Below are 19429 nucleotides of genomic sequence, written 5' to 3' on the forward strand. Positions count from 1 at the left end.
ACTAAGAATACACTTCTTTTTTGTGCTCGTCTGTGGAATGTGCACAGATGCACTGAGCGAGCCAATAAAAATAGCAAACACTTGATTACATATTATTATACCTGCCGTGCGACCGCCAGTCGTTCGTTTGCACTACAAGCGTACGGTATTAGAGTTTCGCTGTACTTTCTACCACTACACGCAGAGCACCTGTTTTTGGTTTGGAAGGGGAGGGGTGTAGATATAGGTTGCATTGTACCAAAGAAGAAAGTTCCGTGTCAAAGTTCGAGGGGCATGCGCCATCAAATATTTACGGAGTTAAACCAGCTGCGGCTGTGATTGGTAGTGATATGTGACATTGATTATTTGTGAAAATACTACTATTCATTGGCAATAAATAAATAAAAAATAAATACACTTTTATTTGTTATACAGTTGTTATGCAGTATATACCAGAGGTTGAAACTAATGCAGTATACCCCCCAAAATGGAATTGTGATTGCTGATAAAAACATTAATTAAATATCTTAAATGATATCACACACACACACACACACACACACACACACACACACACACACACACACACACACACACACACACACACACACACACACGCGCGCGTGCGCGTTTTCTTGCAGGTAGATTAAATGTGAGGTGCCACATTTTATTGTTGCACTTCCTGGTGTGTTGGTACATTGCTTATATCACGTTTATTAGTAAACGATAACATTATCGGCGATATGAATTGATTTGGTCCATTAGAACCTATATTCTAAAGCGATCGCCCAAGGTCGTAGAATCGATATCTTATGTGAACCTGTTGTTTTTCCCGTTCCAACCAATGCCAAACGACTGGTATACTAAGTATGTCATAGCCAGCACTATGGTCAAGTGTTTACAAATTTGACTTTTTCCCGTCCTCTTTGGTGGACCAATCGGATTTTTCCACGTCCCAACCAGTGCCCCACGACTGGTATATCAAAGGCCGTGGTATGGGTTATCTTGTCCGTGTGAGAAAGTACATATTTAAAAGCCTTTATGCTAATCGAAAAAATATACCGCCGAAACCCCTACTGTATACGCGCGCCATGAAAAGCCTGCATTCGCCAATGCATGAGGAGTTACGTAATGAACATTCCCTTACCCCTAATAAATTACTACCTGACCCCCTAAATAGTGTGTGATTTACAGGGTACCGCATGGATGTTGGACAAGAATTCCTAACTCTGCCGTATAAACTAAGTTGACGTAATAAACTTGAAGCCGCCGCCGATTCGGTAGATGACTCCTGTGTATCTCGGTGCTGTTGTAGTGCGATGCCGTGTCTTAGAAATCTTACCTAACAGGCGACCCGAGGAAATTGCCAGAGTAGTTTATTGCGGCCCCCACATCTTGCACACACAAATAGCGACAGGTGTACCTTGGTTAGTTAAAGGCATACTGTCAGAGATTTAAGGACCTTATTTCTCTAAAAATGGATAATGAATAAAAATTACATTAATTGTTGGAAACCAAATCTAGCTATCGCATCACCTTAACTGAACCATGATAGAGTGAAATCCATGTCATCCCTCTCGGCAATTTTAGTTTTTCAATTATGGACCATTGCCATAATTCAATTATTTTTACAAAATGTCATTAATAAATGAAGTATGGTGGTTATGAAGATGGTTGAAAAAGTACATTTCGGGACAAATCAAATTATATTTGTTCAGGTAATAATTTTTTTAGATCATTAAATAGGTCAGTGGACTGTTGACAATATGCCTTTAAAGTGTGTTGCGTATATGTATATATGTATATAAAACTATAGTCATTAATTGTTTGTTGATATTGCAACTTCTTGATGTTGATATTGCAACTTTTTTATGTTGATATTGCAACTTCTTGATGTTGTAATTGCAACTTCTTGATGTTCGGACGGGACGTAGCCCAGTGGTAAAGCGCTTGATGCGCGGTCGGTCTAGGATCGATCCTCGTCGGTGGGCCCATTGGGCTATTTCTCGTTCCAGCCACGACTGGTATATCAAAGGTCGCGGTATGTGCTATGCTGTCTGTGGGATGGTGCATATAAAAGATCCCTTGCTGCTAATAGAAAAGAGTAGCCCATGGAGTGGCGACAGCGGGTTTTCTCTCTCAATATCTGTGTGGTCCCTAACCATGTATCCGACGCCATATAACCTTAAATGAAAAATGTGTTGAGTGCGTCGTTAAATAAAACATTTCTTTCCTTCCTTTTTAATGTTATCTTGTGCACTCTATTCCCATGTGGAATGAGGACGAGAAATGGAAGGAGGGAAAGACATGGACAGACAGGTGGTGTGGGTGGGGAATCCATTGTCCCTCTAAATCAGTTGAAAAAGGGCGTCTGCTTACGGAGCTCGATCTGACAACCTATGACACACCGATCCGACTGAGATAAAGTCTGGTGCTGGTGTTGACCTCTGGTGTTTGTAAACATGTTGAATACCAACTGGCTTGTTAGTCAGTGTTTACTCGGTGCTACTCTTCCAATCTCTGACAGATGACTTCTGTGTACCGGATTTCACAATAAACATTTACACTTTGAAAAGAAAAACGAGAGATGAAATAATACTAATATTTGCTTTGCAGCATTCACATGTGTACCTGGGCTCAGGTTTGACGTGTTGATATACAGACATACAAAAACAAATGATAGGTTTGGCTGTGTTAATCGTAGGGTTTTTTGTTGGGGGGGTTTTGGGTTTTTTTTTGTCTGTTCCAACCAGAACTCCACTGGTATAACAAAGATCTGTTGTCAGTTTGCTGCCAGTGGGAAACAAAAATGTACCTGTCATCCTAAATGAAGAAAAAAAAGAAGAAAAAAGAACATTTCAAATGTAATAATAAAATATTCGGTGTTTGTGTGTGTGTGTGTGTGTGTGCGCGCGCGTGTGTATGTATGTGTGTGCGTGTGCATGTATGTGTGTGTGTGCGCGCGCGCGCGTGCGTGTGCTTGTGTGTGTCTATATGTGAGTGTACGTGAGTGTACTTGTGTGTGTGTGTGTGTGTGTGTGTGTGTGTGTGTGTGTGTGTGTGTGTCTATCTGTGTGTATATGTATGTTCCGTAGGAATAATCTTGAATAAAGCTTGCACATATTGACATAAAAAAAAAAAAAATTTGAATAGAGCACACTGAACAATCATTCAATGAGTATAATGCTATTCGATGAGGCAAGCTGTGGCTATAACAGCTTATTCCAACAACTAGCGGGGAGTGGAGGCGGGGTGGGGTAGTGGGGGGGGGGGGGGGGGGAGAGGTTGCGCCCTTTTACCATATTTTGGGTGGACGATAAAAATCGCTTCTGAGATAAAATCAGGATGTTGTTCGGCACTGAGTGGCGACTGCGCACCTCAGATGTGAAGGTCTGTCGTATATAATTCCATTCCTTTCTGTCAGAACGTCCCTTCGTACTCGTACAACTACTTAACATACTTGCAGTACTGAGTGCACTTTCACTAACAATTTGTAAAGAACTGGTTACATTTCACACCAAACGAAATGGAAGGGGATTCTAAATTTTTAAAAATGGAAAACAAACACCAGTTTTAACCATGAGCCAATTACCACTTAATTCGGTTCCATTTGACTTGTTTAAAAAATAGCTGGAACTCTCTAACGGAGGAAATTACAAAAGTCAAGAGGTTAATATTTTTGTTTTTCTTTTACATAAGAGCTAACCAGCTCCACATGTCCAGTGCAATGCTTTCTCCTGCGGTGTTGGCTGTCAGTAATTGTCAGAATTAGTTCTGTTGGCTACAGCCTAATGGATTGACCCCTATCCCTGGCGGCGTTTCCGAGAACTGATCAGGGGAGATAATTGGATTACAGGCGAGTGCAAGTTGTAGCTCTCGGGACAGTCAGTTGGCTCAACACAATTATCATGTTTCTAGCAACACTTGTTAGATATAGGAATAGCTTGTGATGTAAAATGTAGGGCTGTATAATAATTACATAATAATATTATTAAATATAACAGTTAGTTGACATATCAAACAACACCAGAAATATTAATATTAACTCAGTTTTCTTCAATTATATTTAGATTAGGCAGTTTAAACCCCATTATCCCCCCCTCCTCTCTCTCTCTCTCTCTCTCTCTCTCTCTCTCTCTCTCTCTCTCTCTCTCTCTCTCTCTCTCTCTCTCTCTCTCTCTCTCTCTCTCTCTCTCTCTCTTACATGCTCTTTCTCTCACTCTCTCGCTCTCCCACTCTCTCTCTCACACTCACTGACTCTCTCTCCCCCTCTTTTAAACACACGCACCCTCCCTCTCTCTCTCTCTCTCTCTCTCTCTCTCTCTCTCTCTCTCTCTCTCTCTCTCTCTCTCTCTCTCTCTCTCTCTCTCTCTCTCAAACACACACTATACACACACTATACACACATACGCGTACGAGACGGGGTGGGGGTGGGGGGTGGGGAGGGGCAACTGTGTGGAGCAAATTCGGGCAAAAACGATAAAGATATTCTAGCAGAAATAGCTGGCCTGAAACATTTTCACAATTTTTTTCCATCATTCTACCCACAATATTAGTTTCAATCCATATATAAAAAAAATGCTTCATGATTTGTTTGCAACCCTATGTAGCTGTTTGGCACTAATGTTAATATGAATATATGTTGGTATCCAAATTGGGACATTTTCGTTTAATTAAGGCAAAAATCTGCCTACCCCCAATAAAAATGGGAGCTCCTACACCTTTGCCCACATAAACTATAATCAGCAGGAGGTAACATACCACCATTCATCGTGTCATTACTAATAAAAACTTAATTCACAGAATAAGGGATCTTGTATATTTTTATATGCACCATCCAACAGACAGGATAGCTAATACCACGGCCTTTGGTATGCCAGCCATGGAGCAATGGAGTGAGAAATATCACCAGTAAGTCCCCCATTTATGTCAATGCATGTCGACGAGAAATAGCACAGTGGGCCACTAACGGGGACCGATCCCAGGCCGACCGCGCATCAAACGAGCGCTTTATCACTGAGCGTGTATGCAAAAAATAATAATTCGACATTGGTCTGCAAGCACAAGAGTTTAAACGAACCCTGACATGATAATCTCGCACGCTCCTCTATTTCACGGTTCCGGGGAATGGAATCCCTGCGTGTAAATCACGGCCGCCCCCCCCCCCCCCCCCCCCCCACTCCTCCCGTGCCAGATATACATGAAAGAGAAACATGCAGGTCCAGTCAGTGCAGCAGGGTCGGTAACGGAAGAGGGTAAACAAACCAGTGTGTTATTATTAAAGCCCGTAACACCACGCGGGTCGCACCAGTACAATACTCGACATATGGTTATGTGACATGTACGACGAGACTCTCGCTAATTTCACGGGAATCTCGCGGTGTCTGCAAACACAAACAACTGTAGGTTGGACTATACCAATTAAAATCCCATAGGCGACCATGTTAACGTTTGTGTTTAAAAACACTATATGCAATATATCAACCAAACTATGACCCATAAATATCAGTACTACAACCCCTACCTCAAAGTATTAACTGCAGAAAATGGTACCTTTCATGGCTCATTTTCGGTATAACCAGATGTTTTTACAACACCCCTAGTTTCGCACAAAATTTTAGTACTTTTTTATACATGTACCCCATACATGTTCCAAGCTAAAGGCTACTTGACACAGTGGTATTAGATGAATTAAAATTGTATACATTTTTAGCCAAGATGAAACTAATTTTTTTTACAACCAACACACTCACATTTATAACCAATCACAGGACTTGTGGTGTTAACTTCTCTAACAAAAGTTCGGTGCACCTCGAACTTCGACCCAGCCGGAAATTAATTTCCGGCTGGGTCAAAGCTCGAGGTGATAGAGAAGTGAACACCACACGTCCTGTGATTGGTTATAAATGTGAGTGTGTTGGTGTAAAAATGTTTATTTTCATCTGGGCTAAAAATGTATGCAATTTTATTTGATGTAGTACCACTGTGTCAAGTAGCCTTTTGCTTGGAACATGTATGGGGTACCTGTAAAAAAAGTACTCAACGTTTGGGCGAAACTAGGGGTGTTGTAGAAACATCTGGTTATACCGAAAATGAGCCATGAAAGGTACCATTTTCTGCAGTTAATACTTTGAGGTAGGGGTTGTAGTACTGATATTTATGGGTCATAGTTTGGTTGATATATTGCATATAGTGTTTTTAAACAAACGTTAACATGGTCGCCTATGGGATTTTAATTGGTATAGTTCAACCTGTAGGCGGGACAGATTACTACTAGCACTTGCCGCTGACATAAGTACAATTGCTAGTGAAGCGGTGGATGCAGAGACTGGGGGTAACGTGATGGGGGAGGGGGGGGGGTGTAACTCGTATCAATATGTTAATAACATTAGAGAGGTTGGTTGGTGTTTTGGGGGTGGATGGGTGGATGGATGGAAGGATGGATGGATGGATGGATAGATAGATAGATAGATAGATAGATAGATAGATAGATAGATAGATAGATAGATAGATAGACAGATATAGAGATAGATATATAGATATAGATATAGATATAGATATATAGATAGATATATACATACATACATACATACATACATACATACATACATACATACATACATACATACATACATATATATATATATATATATATATATGATATGCCCATGAAAGTTTCAAGCACGTTGTTCTGGTCTCACTATTCAAGTATGTGGGCTGCCTGCTTTTGAAAAGAAATTAATGGGGTAATATTAGAAACCCATTGGCGCAGCCATTAAAATTAGGCAAATCGTGTTACAGATGAACACGAAACGCACTGTACATACGATAGCACACATCATGGCATTTGATATCGAATGGGAAACAGCTTAATGGATAACAGGCTTTGGGCTTAAACTACGTTTTTATATCAAGAGTACAATTAAAATGTAAAAAAGTGACACTGTCTTCTATTTATTCAGCCTAGCGTTGTTGAGTTAAATAAATGTTCAGCAGTACAGAAAGTAGGGGTTTTTAACCATTAACTACGGGAAGTACTGAACGCTCTTCTATCTGTGGAGGTAAAAAATACCATATTTCAACAAAAGGCGAAAAACTATTTTCCGAACAACTTCTATTTAATTTTAGTTCTGTCTGGAAAAACAATTAAAAATCGCGTTTAATTTTGAGAACGTTTCCAAGTCTCGTCTCTTTACTGCTGCGCGGAATGTTGCCACGACAATGAAATATATTGCTAATGTAATTCCGTAATTAGGAAGTGACATTTTTATGGTTCAACATACTGCTTTTATGACGTCGTAGTACAAAAAATGTGGTCGTATGCCATAACAAAAACAGAAAGACTGTGATTAAACACTGACGAATAGTGAGTTAGCACCTCAAATAAAATGACCAGATAACGAACGGTAGTAATGTTACAGGTATTAAGTAACGGTAGTAATGTTACAGGTATTAAGTAACGGTAGTAATGTTACAGGTATTAAGTACACCGTAAACATGTTGGAACATCTTCATTCGCTTGGAGGTTACTTAAAGTGGCGAGTGTTTGTGTGAGTAGACTGAACAGCTTGGAGGTTACTTAAAGTGGTCAGTGTTTGTGTACGTATACTGAACAGCTTGGAGCTTACTTTACGTGCTGAGTGTTTGTGTACGTATACTGAACAGCTTGGAGGTTACTTTACGTGGCGAGTGTTTGTGTGAGTAGACTGAACAGCTGGGAGGTTACTTAAAGTGGTGAGTGTTTGTGTGAGTAGACTGAAAAACTTGGAGATTACTTTACGTGGTGAGTGTTGGTGTGAGTAGACTGAACAACTTGGAGGTTACTTTAAGTGGCGAGTGTTTGTGTGAGTAGACTGAACAGCTTGGAGGTTACTTAAAGTGGTGAGTGTTTGTGTGAGTAGACTGAACAGCTTGGAGGTTACTTTACGTGGCGAGTGTTTGTGTGAGTAGACTGAACTTGGAACTTTACGTGGAGGTTGAACAGCTTTTAAGTGGTGAGTGTTTGTGTGAGTAGACTGAACAACTTGGAGGTTACTTTAAGTGGTGAGTGTTTGTGTGAGTAGACTGAACAGCTTGGAGGTTACTTTAAAGTGGTGAGTGTTTGTGTGAGTAGACTGAACAGCTTGGAGGTTACTTAAAGTGGTGAGTGTTTGTGTGAGTAGACTGAATAGCTTGGAGGTTACTTAAAGTGGTGAGTGTTTGTGTGAGTAGACTGAATAGCTTGGAGGTTACTTTAAGTGGTGAGTGTTTGTGTACGTATACTGAATAGCAAGACAAACGCAAATATTGATTTACTTTTCTCTTTTTTTTTAAATTTCAGCTTGAAACCCTTTAGTTTTTGTTAGTGTATCTGTCTCAGAAAGTGTGTGTGTGTGTCTGTCTGTGTGTGTGTGTCTCTGTGTGTATGTGTGTGTGTGTGTGTGTGTGTGTGTGTGTGAGTACGTGCGTCTGTGTATTTATCTGTATGTGTGTGTTAATATGTGTGTGTGTGTGTGTTTTGAGTGTGTGTGTTTGTGTTTGTGTCTGTCTGTGTGTGTATGTGTGTGTGTGTGTGTGTCTGAGTGTGTGTCTGTATGTGTCTGTGTGTGTGTCTCTGTGTTTGTGTGTATGTGTCTGCGTGTGTATGTGTATGTGTGTGTCTGTCTCTGTGTTTGTGTGTGTCTGTGTGTATGTCTGTGTGTTTCTGTCTGTGGTTTTGTGTGTATGTGTGCGTGTGTGTGTGTGTGTGTTTGTGTGTGCGTGTCTGTGTGTGCGTATGTGTGTTTGTGTGTGTATCTGTGTTTGCGTGTGTGTCTGTGTTTGTGTGTGCGTGTGTGTGTTTGTGTGTATGTGTGTATGTGTGTGTCTATGTCTGTGTGTATGTCTGTGTGTTTGTGTTTGTTTGTGTGTGTATGTCTGTGTGTGTGTCTGTCTGTGTGTTTGTGTTGTGTGTGTGTGTCTGTGTGTGTCTGTGTGTCTCTCTCTCTCTCTCTCTCTCTCTCTCTCTCTCTCTCTCTCTCTCTCTCTCTCTCTCTCTCTCTCTCTCTCTCTCTCTCTCTCTCTCTCTGTGTGTGTGTGTGTGTGTGTGCGTGTGTGTGTGTGTGTTTATAATTATTAATTTCTAATGAAGACTTTAGGCACATTTTGATAGTCTATTTATCGAATAAATTCTACCATGTTAAAATATATACCTACATACATTAAATTTATTTATTAACTTATTTATTCTTATTATTTGTAGGGGTGATGCCCGTGAAATGTTTTTCTTACGTTTGCTCTTTTTGTTTTTTGCTATTTATCTTTTGCTGTTTTCCTTTCCTTTTTTATCTGTTTTACTTGGATTGTGGTGTTTTTGATAATCATTTTTAATTAATGTTAAATTAAAATATATTAATAAAAACCAATACAACAAAAGAATACATCCACCTATTACGTTTCAAAAAATATTCTGCTACATTACGGAAATCGTGCAGTATAAAGCAGTGTATTGTGCAGTATAAAGCAGTGTAAACTTCAAATAAAAGTTTTTGTGTAAAGGAAGGCATATGTTAAAATGTTTATATTTTTAGGATTTCGCTTTGACTGTCTAAACAGAAGGAGAGGCCAATGTTTGGAGAGAAAACCGCTCAGACAGATATGGAAGGAGAGTGAACACATTTTAGGAGACCAATGAACATTTCTGAAGAAGTGCTAACGTAGACTTTCGTACGGCTATTTTCTGTTGAATGTGAACATAGACTTTCTCTACTTGTGTATATGTTACAGGAAATATGTATTATCAGGAAATATGTATAATTCCTGAAAATTTCTGAAAATATGTGTAATGTCTGATTCACTCAGGAAATATGTGTAATTCCTGAAAATTCCAGGTATTACACATATTTCCTGAAATCTGATGGTGAAAATTATACATATTTCCTGACAGCATTCTCTTGGGCCAGTGAAGAGTAAACCCATAGTAATCAAAGAGCAGTATTCGATGTAAAGTAGCAATTTGTTAACAAAACACAAGAGAGAGAATACTTCATCTTGTGGAAGAAGGCTTGTTAATTACTTCAAACATACCTACAGATTTAGCTGTGACAAATCCTGAGATGGCTTCCTCATTAACGTTGTGCGAAAGAGATTAGTAAACAAAACACTTGAGTTTGACCTAACCCAGACATTCCTATATGTACTGTCTTGAAATATAAATATGTGCTATGTTTCCGTTTTAAAATGATGTTTCAATAAAAATGTATTTTAGTTTTGAAACATATTGCTGTTGTCATTTCATGCCAGACATGATGCAAACCACTCTTTAAAGGCATACTGTCACGGATTTAAGGACCTTATTTCTCTATAAATGGATAATAAATAAAAATTACATTAATTGTTTGAAACCAAATCTAGCTATCGCATCACCTTAACTGAACCATGATGGAGTGAAATCCATGCCATCCCGCTCGACAATTTTATTTGTTTAATTATGGACCATTGCCATAATTCAATTATTTTTTACAAAATGTCATTAATAAATGGAGTGTGGTGGTTATAAAGATGGTTGAATAAAGTACATTTTGGGACAAATCAAATTATTTTTGTTCAGGTAATATTTTGTTAGACCATTAAATAGGTCAGTGGTCTGTGACAATATGCCTTTAATTAGGTCAGTGGTCTGTGACAATATGCCTTTAGAAACTATTGGTCTTCTCACCAGAACGATTTTAGGAAATATGTATAATTTTCACCATCGGATTTCAGGATATGTGTATTTCCTGAAAATTCCAAGAATTACACATATTTCCTGAGTGAATGAATGAATGAATGAATGAATGAATGTTTAACGACACCCCAGCACGAAAAATACATCGGCTATTGGGTGTCAAACTATGGTAATGCAAATAAATAAAGTGATGATCAACATCAATATAAAAATCCAAGGTTTAAACAAAAACAGTGTAAAGAACTGTGCAAAAATACAAATATCACAGAATTTTACGGACACCGAATTTTACTCTAAACTTCAATTTGTGCTGTATTGGCCATTCTCAAAGAGAATGTTACACCCCTGCACCACGGTGAGGTTACAGCACGCGCAGGGGTTTCCTGAGTGAATCAGACATTACACATATTTTGTGAAAGTTTCAGGAATTATACCTATTTCCTGATAACACATATTTCCTGTAACATATATATGTTGTTAAGTTTAGCCAACCGGTACAAAATCTCAAATAACCTGTGCTTGCTCACAGGATCGATTCTTTTCGGTGGGCGTTTTAGTTTTCCAATCTACCCCTTGTTACTGTTTGCAAAACCTTCAGGCGCGAATCTGGGGGGGGGGGGGGGGGGGGGGGGGGGGGGGGGGGGAATGCACAGGTACATACTCCCTCCCTCGAAATCCAACGTACAATGGGAATGCGTTATATAATGTGGCTGGGATTTAGCTCAATGGGTTGAGTGCTCGCTTGAGGTGCTTGCGTCGCAGGATCGAACCACCTCGGTGGACCCATTCAACCGATTGGTTTTTTTCTCGTTCCAACTAGTGCACCACAACTGGACAAAGGCCGTGGTATGTGTTTTCCTGTCTGTGGGAAAGTGCATATAAAAGTTCCCTTGCTGCATTAGGAAAAATGTATCGGGTTTTCTACTGATGACTACGAGTCAGAATTATTAAATGTTGGGTGTCGTTAAACAAAACAAACTTTTTTATATAATGTATTTAGTGTACTTTGGAATGCAATAGGTGTACTTCACTGACGTCACACCACCACCACTACCACCACACCTAGAAACACCACACAGTCGCTCCTGCCTTTTCAGGCATTCCTTCCTTGTTGATTCTTGCTCTGCATGGGTTTTTCCCCCCTTTTTTAAATTGTTATTGTCCCCAGAAACGTAAGCTACGTCAAGGTTGGGTTCCCTGTATCATGACTGTATATGGTATTATTATATATATACATAAACGATACATAATTAATACTATACCCTCGTATATAATGCATTTATTAAATAATATATATTATACATATGCATGTGCGAGTGTATGTATGTGTGTGTATGCGCGCGTGTGCGTGTGCGTGTGTGTGTGTGTGTGTATGAGAGTGTGTGTTTGAGTGTGTGTGCGCGCGCGCGTGTGTGTGGGGAGTGTTTGTATGTGCGTGTTTGTGTTGATGTGTATGAGAGAGAGAGAGAGAGAGAGAGAGAGAGAGAGAGAGAGAGAGAGAGAGAGAGAGAGAGAGAGAGAGAGACGCGGACGTATGGAGTAAAAGGGATGAAGAAGGAAGGAAATGTTTTATTTAACGACGCACTCAACACATTTTATTTACGGTTGTATGGCGTCAGACATATGGTTAAGTAACAGAGATGAAGACAGAGATAAACGCAATGGAGCACAAAGGGCGCGAGAAACGCACACTGACGTATGCACACACATGCATAGTATTCACTATTACGATAAAAGATAGGCTTAACATGATACTGTAAAACGGGATATTAGCAATACAAAAGCCTTACATAACTGAAGGGGGTCTAATGCATGAATCGAGACAATGACGTTGTCTCGGACTATTTGCGAACGCCGAAACTTTCTCATGAAAGTCAGAATGCATGAATGAAGACAAGCCAAAGTCTGGGACTATTGGAGGGACGAAATCGCTCGAATTTTGGACCTGCTACAACCCAGGCGTAAATACAATAGTTTCTGACAACCGGTTACATTCAGTATAGCTGACGTTGCACTGATGTGTTTTATAGACTTGCGATTAGGGTTAACTGAATGTATACCATTATTTTGGACGCAGGGGCAGATCCAGCATTTTGTAAAAGGGGGAGGGGCCTCACAAAATTATAAAAAGGGCAATTTCGTTTTGTCGATGGCAAATTATCCGACCTCCCAAAGAGTGCAAGATCTTTATGCGGGTTTGGGGACATGTTCACCGGAAATTGTTGAAAAAAAGATACCCAGAGACGTGTTTTCATAACAGTTGAGTGTTGTGCATTGTGGGTGATGAATTTAAAAAGGACACTTAAAACGGAAGCCCTCTGGGCCCGCCAATGGGACGTATATAATGTCGATCAAATGTATCATAATTTTCGGTTGTACCGGTATATAATTTATCAACTACATGTCAATAGGAACCGGAGGCCTGTGACTCCCGTCTACCACCCGAATTATTAACTTTTTGGTCCTACAAATACATAAATGAAACAAACAAATCGTTTGTCTCTCCCGCTCTACCTCAACATAATAGCATGTGCCTTACATTTCACATATTGTTACTACGAGCCACAACTAATTAGCAGCATGATGGGCGATATTCCGCACACATCGTGGTTTACAAACTTCCACTCAAAAACTGTATGTGAAAAACGTTTCGAAAAAGATCATCTGTGCCCAGAGCCCTTTCAATTTGAACAAAAGGTTTATATTTGGTATATTATAACAATCATTGTGTGGAACCGACAATGGATATTGATACTGTCGTAACGACAAATCTTGCTAACACAAGTAGTCAAAATAATTACTAAAGTTTTTTCTTTATTAATGACTTACTGTTGGGTGTCACTTATTATTAATCAAGTCGATACAGGTTCATATAACTTTAACATTGCAGAACACATTAAGCATAATGTGACGGTACATGCTCTTAATTTTGTTTTCGCCTGTGGCGATATTAATTGTTTTAGAAGGCCGTGTGCAGTTCCAAATTGCACTTAGGCAGGTGGGCAACTTGTTACGTAATACTTTTGCGCGACGGTCATCGAGATTTTCTAATACACACCCAGAGCAGGTGTGGAGGCCATGTGGCGAGTAGTTACGTAATACCTCTGCGAGTGCGGTTTCGACGACCGTGATTTTGGCGACCAAGGCGTCAGTAAGTTTGGCGATCAAAGAGAAAAATGCGTCTCTGGGAGTTGGGGATATATCACTTGATAGGGGGAGGACCGCCTTGTACCCCCAGGCGATATTCTGATTTTATAATAAACAGCTAGGGTTTAGAGATATCGGGGAGAAGCAAAAAGGACAGAACGATAGGAAGGTATCCCGGGGGAACGTTAGTCCGATTGGACTTTGGTAAATATTTTATTTCTGCTCTGTTGTATAACCTTGATGTGATTGATGTGACTTTAAATATTTTAATACTGTATTATACCAATATTCTTTAGACAGTGCCTTCGGTCATCTGACGAAGTAAATCGTAGACTTTTTGTTCTAAATTTATACGAGTATTTGGTAATATAAAGCTTAGCCAGTCATCCTAGAAGACCTAGGTAAACTGTAGGTTATTGTCTTTATTGTGATAGGTACCAGTATTAATTCTGTGTTACAGGTTACTGAATGAGTAGTTAGGGTTAATTAAAAATTAACCAGTTAGGAATAGAGCTGTAATTCCTTTATTAATTAAGTTCCCCTGGAAGCGTTTGTCAATTATTACACGTGTGGGTGTTGTGTCACGGTGAAGTGATTAGCATATTGTGTAAACTAGACACCTAGAGATTAACTAATTAAGTGATCAGTTCTGGGTTGTTATTATTGTTGTTATTAATTAACTACTGCGGCTGTACATTTGTCAGCGTAGGTTAATACAGATTCCAAAGTGTATTGTGTTTTTGTTGTGTTTTCTAGTGAACTAAACGTGCTATAACAATATATACTTTATATAAGATCGTATCTCTGATCATACCTAGACGAGCCAAAGCGGTTTTGAACTGCCCGTTACAGAGAGATCTAATAGATATACAGTTAGGAGAGATTTTGGACAATCGTGTTTTATTCAGTTACGGGTATTATAGAATCCCCGTGACACATAATTACGTATTTCTTTCATTCAAGTTTTTAATTACGACCGTTATTGTTATTTTTGCAATTTCGAACGATGTTTGAATTTATTATTCAGAATTAATAGTGGCAGTACTTGTTTGTTAAAAGTCTTAAATACAGGTCTATAATTGTTTTATTATCAGTTATAACTTTAAATTATATGTTAAAATTTAACATTTTATTACCATAGTTGAATCGTGGTGTCAAGATATGCAGCAAGATTATAGCTACGATAGTACCAATATCCGATGTCGGTTCTACACTATGAGTCATACAAATCTTATTCGCGTAAAATACGAAGAAGAAAAAAAGTTTTATTTAACGACACCACTAGAGTACTTTTGTTTATTAATCATCGGTTATTGCATGTCAAACATTTTGTCATGTTTTTACTAGTAGTCTTAAAGGAAACCCGCTACATTTTTCCATTAGCAGCAAGGATCGTTTATATGCATTTCCCCACAGACATGACAGCACATACCACGGCTTTTGATATACCAGTCATTAGGGTGTATTCGATTGCCTTAATTCGATGTTACGTAAAGGGGAAATTAAAAACAGAATTGGCGATTTACAGGTATGGTTTAATTGGCAGGCGCAAATCTAAGATTTTTAAATAGCGTGGCCCATAATCTTGTGATGGAGTAAAAAAATTAATCACGATTATAAAGTAACAGACATGTTGCTGCGAAACACTAGTTTCTCTGATTTAAACCCCCCAGCTTTCTTCATATTTTCTCACCTTATTAATAATTTGTGCTACAGTGCCACCATGGTCACCCACGACATTACCTTTATTAGCAATACTCACCACAATAAACATTGCAGAGAGTAGTTCCATTATAAATACAAAATCAGTGTGATGTCAAAAACGTTTTCTATTATTTCTTGCAATGTTATAGTTTATATATTGGAGTGTTTCAGTGCAAGAAAATTCTTGGGATTTCCTACTTCGTAAATAGAAATACAGCGAACGCTGTGACAATCGTGCTAAAGTCTCGAACTTCGTTGTCGTAGTCGTACGTCGGGTCCATGCATAGAAATCTGACGACGGCCAAAGACTTGACGTATATAGTCCGGGACAATGACTTGTTTGAGACTTTCGGTTGTCTCGGTTCATGCATGAGACCCCAGGAGACTAAAAGTGTGCTTATTAACATATTCTTATACTTTGTTATTAATACGTTTATAGGTGAATTTGCTTTTGCTGTTCTTGATATGATCAGCATTTGGGCTATTTCTCGTTCCAGCCAGTGCTCCACAACTGGTGTAACTAACGCCGTGGCTTGTACTGTCCTGTCTGTGCGATGATGCATGTAAAAGATCTCTTGCTGGTAATCGAAAAGAGTAGCCCATGAACTGGCAACAGCGGGTTTTCTCTTTTAATATCTGTGTCGTCCCGACGCCATATAACCGTAAATAAAATGTGTTAAGTGCGTCGTTAAATAAAACATTTCCTTTGTTAGATATGCATGCTGTGGTTTGTTGTTCTTTGCTGGTCCGTAGTACATTTTGGAGCACCGTAGGGGCGCTCTCTCTCTCTCTCTCTCTCTCTCTCTTCTTTTCTCTCTCCCTCTCACTACCTCTCCTCCTTCCCTCCCCCTCTTTCTCTTTTCCTTTCCTCCCCTCCCCCTTCTCTCTCCTTGTCTCCTCCCCCCCTCCTTCTTTCCCTCTTCTCTCCTTCTCCCTTACCGTTTCTATTTTCTTTTCTTCCCTTTTTCCTTCTTGCTTTTTCCCTTTCTACATACTCCCCCTTTTTTTTTCTTCCCTGTATTATTCCTCTCTCCTTCGACTTCTTGATGCTCTTTTATCCCTCGTTCCCCCCCCTACCCCTTTTTCTCCTGTAAAATTCCCTTAGATTTTTCTTTTTTCTTCTTTCTTTGTTGACGAGTTCTTTACTCTTTTTCTCTTCCTCTTCCCCAAGCCTTTGTTTCAAACCTAAACTCTCTGCCTCCTTCCCCTCCCCCTAGAGAAATACTTTCCTAATTCTCTCTTTCCTTTCTCCCCCCCCCCTTTCCCTTCCCTCCCTACCACTTCCCCTCTATTTTTCTTCCTCCTTCCCCCCCCCCAACCCCCTTCCCCCCCCCAAACCTTTCCCCCCCCCCTCTAACCCTCCCCTCTTTTTTTTCCGAGGTTTCCAACAATATTTCTCCCCTCCTTCTCTTTTTTTCAGAGCCTTTCTTTTTTTTTTTTTTTTTTTTTTTTTTTTTTTTTTTTTTTTTTCTTTCTGTGAGAATTTTTTCCTTGGAATATTCCCCCCTTTTCCCCCCTTTTCCTCCTTCCTTTGTCCTCCCCCTCCCCTCTTTTCCTCCCCCAAAGAGATTTTCCCCCTCTTTTTCTCCCCCTTTTCACCTCCCCCCTTTCCCCCTCCGTTTTCCCTCCTTTTCTCCCTTCCTCCTTCCCTTTCCCCCTCCCCTTTCTTTCCTTTCCTTCTCCCTTCCTTGGAACTGTTTATCCTTCTTCCCTTCCTCCCATCCCCCTTTCCCTTTACCCCTCTTCCCCTTTTCCCCCCCTTCTTTCCCCTTCTTTCCCTATTATTTCTTTCCCCTCCCCCTTCCTTCCCTTACTCCCTTTTCCCCTTTCCCCCCTCCCTTCTCCTCCCCATTTTTTCCTCTTCCCTTGTTTTTTTCCCCCCCTTTTCTTTTCTCTTTTCTCCCCCCTCCCCTTTTTCCTTTTCTCCCTTCTTTCTTTCCCTACTTCCCACTTCCCCTCCCCCCCTTCCTCCCTTTCCTTTTTTTTTCCTTCCCCCCCCCTCTCTCCCCCCCCTCCCACCCCTTCCCTCCCCCCCTTTTCCTTTTTCCCCTTGTTTTTTCTTCCCCCCCCCTTTTCCCTCCCCTCCCCCCTTTCCCTCCCCCCTCCCCCCTTCCCTTTTCTCTCCCCCTTTTTTTCCCCCTTTTCTCCCTTCCCCTCTTCCCCCTTTTTCTTCCTCCCCCTTTCCCTTCTCCTCCCTTTTCCTCCCTTCCTCCCACCTCTTCCCTTCCTTCCTCCTTTCCTTTTTTTCCCTTTTTTTTTCCCTCCCTCCCTTTCCCCCCCCCCCCCATTCCCTCCCTCTTCCCTCTCCCCCTCTTTCCCTCCCCTTTCTATTTTTCCCCCCCCCTCCCCCCCTTCCTTTCCTTTTTCCCCCCTTTCTTTCCCCCTCTTTTTTCTTTCTCCCCCCTTTTTCCTCCTTTCCTTTCCCCCCTTTTCTCTTTTCTCTTTCCTCCTTTTTCTCCCTCCCCCCTTCTTTCTTTATTCCCTTTTTCCTTTCTTCCCCCTCTTCCCCCCATTTCCTTCCCTCCCCTCCCTCTCCCCCTTTTCCCTTTTCCCCCCCCCTCCTCCCTCCCCCCTCTTTATCCTTTTCTTTTCCTTCTTCCCCCTCCCTCCTTTTTTTTTTCCCCTTTTTCTTCCTTTCTCTTTCCTCCCTCCTCCCACCCCCCTCCCCCCCTCTTTTCCCCCCCCCCCTTTTTCCTTTCCATTTTTTCTTTCCCTTTTCCCTCCTTCCTTTCCCCCCTCCCCCCCTCCCCTTTCCCCCCCCCCATTCCTTTCCTTCCCCTTTCATTTCTTTCCCCTCCTTCCCCCTTCTTCCTCTCCCCCTTTCCCCCCCCTTTCTCTCTTCTCCCCCTCCTCCTCCTTTTTCCCCTTCCCCCCTCTTTCCTTCCCCTTTTTTTTTCCCTTCCCCTTCCTTTTTTTCCTCTCTTCCTTTTTTTCCTCTCCTCCCCTTCCTTCCCCCCTTCTTTTTTTTCTTTCTCTTCCCTTCCCTTTTTTCCCTCCCCCTCCTTCTTCTCTTTTTCCCTTTTTACCCCCTCTTTCTTTTTCTCCCCTTTTTTTTCTTCCTCTTCTTTTCCCTTTCCTTCTTTTCCTTTTCCCCCCTCTTCTTTCCTTTTTCCCCTTTTCCCCCCTCCCTTCCTTCTTTCCCCCTCTTCTTTTTCCTTTCTTTTTCCTTTTTCCCCCTTTCTTCTTTCTTCCCCTCCCTCTTCATCTCCCTTCCCCCTTCCCCTTCTCCTCTTTCTTTTTTTCCCCCCCTTTTTTTTTTCTTTTTTCCCTCTTTCCTTTCTTTCTTCATCTCCCCCCCCCTTTCCTTCTTCCCCCTTCCCTCTTCTCCCTTTTTCCCTTTTTTCTTTCTTCCTTTTTCCCCTTCCCTCTCCTTCTCCCCTCCCTCCTTTCCTCTTTCCTTTCCTCTTTTCCTCCCTTTTCTTCCTCCCTCTTTTCCCATTTTTCTTTCTCCTCCCTTCCTTCCCTTTTCCTCTTTTCCCCCTTCCTCCTTCCTTTTTCCCCTTTTCTCTTTCCTTCCTTCTTTCTCCCCTTTTTTCCTTCCCTCCTTCCCCCTTTCTCCATTTTCTCCTTTTCCATCTTCCCTCTTCCTTCTTTTCATTCCTTTCCTTCCCCCCCTCTCTTTTTTTTTTTCTTTTTCTCCTTTCCCCTTTTTTCCTTCTTTTTTTTCCCTTTCCTCTTTTCTTTCCCTTTTTCCCCCTTCCTTTTTTTTTCCCTTTTTCCCTTTTTCCTTCCCTCCCCCCTTCCTCTTCCCCCTTCCTCTTTCCTTTCCTCTTTTCCTTTCCTTCTCCTTTTTTCTTTCCTTTTCCCCTTTTTTTCCCCCTCTCTTCTCCCTTTCCCTCCCTTTTCCCCCCTCTTTTTTTCTTCCTCCTTTTTCTTTCCCCCCCCCCTCTTTTTCCTTTCCCCCTTCCCTTTTCC

The sequence above is a fragment of the Gigantopelta aegis genome, chromosome 7 (assembly GCF_016097555.1).
Source record: "Gigantopelta aegis isolate Gae_Host chromosome 7, Gae_host_genome, whole genome shotgun sequence".
Lineage (NCBI taxonomy): Eukaryota > Metazoa > Mollusca > Gastropoda > Neomphalida > Peltospiridae > Gigantopelta > Gigantopelta aegis.